Raw genomic sequence first — 3,950 nt, 5'->3', positions numbered from 1 at the left:
AGGGCTGGATGAACAGTAGATGGTGGAGGGGTGCCCGTGGAGGGGTGGTTGAACAGTAGCCGGTGGAGTAGCGCGCGGTGGAGGCTGGATGAACAGGAGCCCGTGGAGGCTGGAGGAGGTCGACGGTAGCCCGTGGAGGCTGGAGGAGGTCGACGGTGGAGATGAACTGTATCCCGTGGAGTCCCGTTTTGCGGTACGCCACACCCCTCCCGATGAACATGACCCCCGTTTCGACCGTAGGAGGTCCGTTTCGTCCGTTTTGCGGTACGCCACACCCCTCCCGATCAACAGGACCCCCGTTTCGACCGTAGGAGGTCCGTTTCCTCCGTTGTGCGGTATGCCAGGCTTCGTTTCCATCGCCTGTTCTGTCCAGGCCCTCTCGATGAACACGACCACGCATTCCGTTCCGACCCAGCCGGTTGGCTCCCACGCGTTCCGTTGCCTCCCGATGAACATGACGCATTCTGTTGCCTCCCCATGAACACGACGCATTCTGTTGCCTCCCCATGAACACGACGACGACGCTGTTTCTCCGTTCCGACCCAGCCATGTCAACGAGCACTCGCCGTACGTATGCGCGAGTAGGCGTTCGAGACCCCGCCCGTATGTACACATACGTGGCCGTATTCTCTTTCTTGCACCCTGGCCGCTGTACGTACGTGTACATGCTACGTGCGCGCCTCTACTACGACACGTGCGTGCCTCTACATCCACCAGTATATATGTACGTACACGTTCGCGACCAGAATGACAACGCTACGTATGCTTTGACCAGGTGGGTCCCGACTGTCAGGCACTTCCTTGCGTGCGAAGATGTAGCTGGTGGGTCCCAGCAGTCAGGGGGCGAATCGTTTTTTTTTTGTCCGGGCGCACTTCCTTGCATGCGAAGGTGTAGCTGGTGAGTCCCAGCAGTCAGGGGGGAAACTTTTTTTTCACGAAATATGGTGGCCCGTCCGGTGGGTCCCCGCTGTCAGGTGGAGGAATAATTATTTTGCGCGTAATAAGGAGGCACTTCCTTGCTGCGGCCGTGGACCCAGCTGTCAGCGTCTCCACGCACAGTACTCTTCTGATGGAAGTCGGTCGTTGACCACATTGACCATGCCGCGCCGAGAGCGCCACGGCGAGGCCTAGGAAGGGGACGACACGGAGGCAGGGAAGACTCGGCAATTGTTTCCCACGCGGAGGGGAGTACGACTGTACGAGGGTTTACTGGTTCGTCTGCCGTTGCCGGAGAATAACAACAGGTGTGGGTGAGTAGAGGGATGGCTAGGCCAGCGATGGGAGTATGGTGGGGCGGTGAGGCCTGCGCGGCAGCACAGCCGTCCGCGGGGAGGAGGGAGCAGGCAGTCCCGCCGGCGCTTGTTTGAGCGGCTGGAGCAGGAAGAGCAGAGATTGAAGAAGCACGACGGCCGTTGGATGGACATCCAACAGTCAGTGCTTGTGCATCAACCTTTTTTTCAGGAAAGCCTCAAATATGTGGAAAACAGCATACAACCCATCTACCATTATTTCTAATAATTTATAGCCCATTTGCTAATTCTTAAGGTTTTTTTGGAGCCCATATTCTTTTTGTTAGCATTACATCCCATATTGTGGCCACGGTTAAAAAATTATACGAAATTTTGCATATTTCGGTGCGGTTCGAACTGTTTTTAATCCCAAAATTTCGACTCACATTCAAACTGATTTTAAAAATAAATGTATATCAATATAAAATCCAACAAATTCTCCACGCATAAAAATTAATGTAATTTAAAATCTTGCAATGAAAAAAAGATATTTGAAACTAATTGCCGGTTTGATGTGTTTTAAAAATGTACGACCCATTTCTCATTACTGATGGGCCATTTTCTCGGCCAGCCGAATGAAAGCTCTCCTCGTCTTGAAAGATTTGCAGCCCAACAGGCCTGACAAAGCGACTTACTTGGCAAATCACAAAAAACTGGGTTGTGGCCGTGGACCCAGCTGTCAGCCTCTCCACGTACAGTACTCTTCCGTTGGAAGTCGTTCCTTGACCACGTTGACCACGCCGCGCGGAGAGCACCACGGCGGTGGACGACGGCAAGGCCTAGGAAGGGGACGACGCGGAGCCGGGGAAGACGCGGCAGTGGAAGCCCGCGCGGAGAGGAGTACGAGGGTTCACTGGTTCGGCTGTGGTGTGAGGCTGCCGTCGCCGCAGGGCCTGGCCAGCGGTGGGAATAGTAGGGGGCGGTGAGGCCTTTGCGGCAGTGCAGCCGGCCACGGGAAGCAGGAGCATGCGGCATGACCGCCGCTGCTTTGGGCGGCTGGAGCAAGAAGACCAGAGGTTGAAGAAGCACTGCGGCCGTTGGATGGACATCGTACGGTCACTGGAGCTAGAATCGTTCATATTGACTAAGTTGACAAAGCCCTTCGTCCCCGTCAACTTAGTAGGCCCACAAGTCAGCCTCCCACCAAGGTGGGTCCCAGCTAGCCGGGGGAGTATTCATTTTTTGTGCGTAATAAGGAGGAACTTCCGGTGGGTCCGAGCTGACAGCGGGGGGAACATTTTTTTCACGAAATACGGTGGCCCGTCCGGTGGGTCCCAACAGTCAGGGGAAAACGATTTTTTTTCGCAAAATACTGGTGGCCCGTCCGGTAGGTCCCCGCTGTCAGGTGGAGGAATAATTATTTTCCGCGTAATAAGGAGGCACTTCCTTGCGGCTGCCATGGACACAGCTGTCAGCCTCTCCACGTACAGTACTCTTCCGATGGAAGTCGGTCGTTGACCACATTGACCACGCCGCGCCGAGAGCACCACGGCGGTGGACGACGGCGAGGCCTAGGAAGGGGACGACGCGGAGGCGGGCAAGACGCGGCAGTGGATGCCCACGCGGAGAGGAGTACGAGCGTTCACTGGTTTGGCTGCGGTGTGAGGCTGCCGTCGCCGTAGAATAACAGGGGGTGTGGGTGAGTGGAGGGATGGCCTGGCCAGCGGTGGGAGTAGTAGGGGCGGTGAGGCCTTCACGGCAGCACAGCCGGCCGCGGGAGGCAGGAGCAGGCGGCACGACCGGCGCTGCTTTGGGCGGCTGGAGCAAGAAGACCAGAGGTTGAAGAAGCACGACGGCCGTTGGATGGACATCGTACGGTCACTGCAGCTAGAATCATTTATATTGACTAAGTTGACAAAGCCCTTGGTACGTCAACTTTTTTTTGAATGCATGCAGATCAGCTTAGTAGGCCCACAGGTCAGCTTCCGAAACGGTGCGCCCCAGATGTCGGGGGGAGGAATCATTTTTTGGGCGGGTGAAGCTAGAATATCCGAGATTGAAGAAGAAGCACGGCATCCGTTGGATGGACATCCAACGGCCACTGCTGCTAGAATCGTGTGTTGACTATAAGTTGACAAAGCCTTGCATACGCGTCAACTCTGTTTTTTTAGGGGACGCGTCAACTTAGTAAGGCCAGAAGTGTGTGGCAGAGAACTTATAGCCCATTTGAGATTTGTAAGAATGTGTAGCCCATTTTTGAATTCTAATGGAATTTACTACAACCCATTTACAGTTTGTTAAAAGTACAACCCATTTCAACCAACCGTTCAAAACCGAATTCAATAAAATTTCCCACATTTTGATGGGATCCGAAATATTTTTATCCCGGAATTTCTAGTCAGATTAAATACAATTTCAATATAAATTTATATTACGTAAAAATCCAATGATACATTGCGCTCGCAACAATTAATGAAATTAAAATTTTCAATATCCAAAAATAATATTTTATAAAGTAATCACGTGTTTGGTGCATTTTTTATAGTTACTGCCCAGTTTTTATAATTACATCCCATTTATTATTTCTTAAAGCCCATTTTCTTGTTAAGCCTAATGCATCCCTCCTAGGAAAGATTTGCAACCCAGCGGGGAGGAGAATAACAACTTGACCTTGCCCGGGTATTCCTAAAAAAAAGTATAGCTGGGCTAGCCATTTTCAGC

Source organism: Triticum aestivum, chromosome 6D (genome assembly GCF_018294505.1).
Source record: "Triticum aestivum cultivar Chinese Spring chromosome 6D, IWGSC CS RefSeq v2.1, whole genome shotgun sequence".
NCBI classification, from domain to species: domain Eukaryota; kingdom Viridiplantae; phylum Streptophyta; class Magnoliopsida; order Poales; family Poaceae; genus Triticum; species Triticum aestivum.
Note: the sequence above shows the minus strand (reverse complement) of the source record.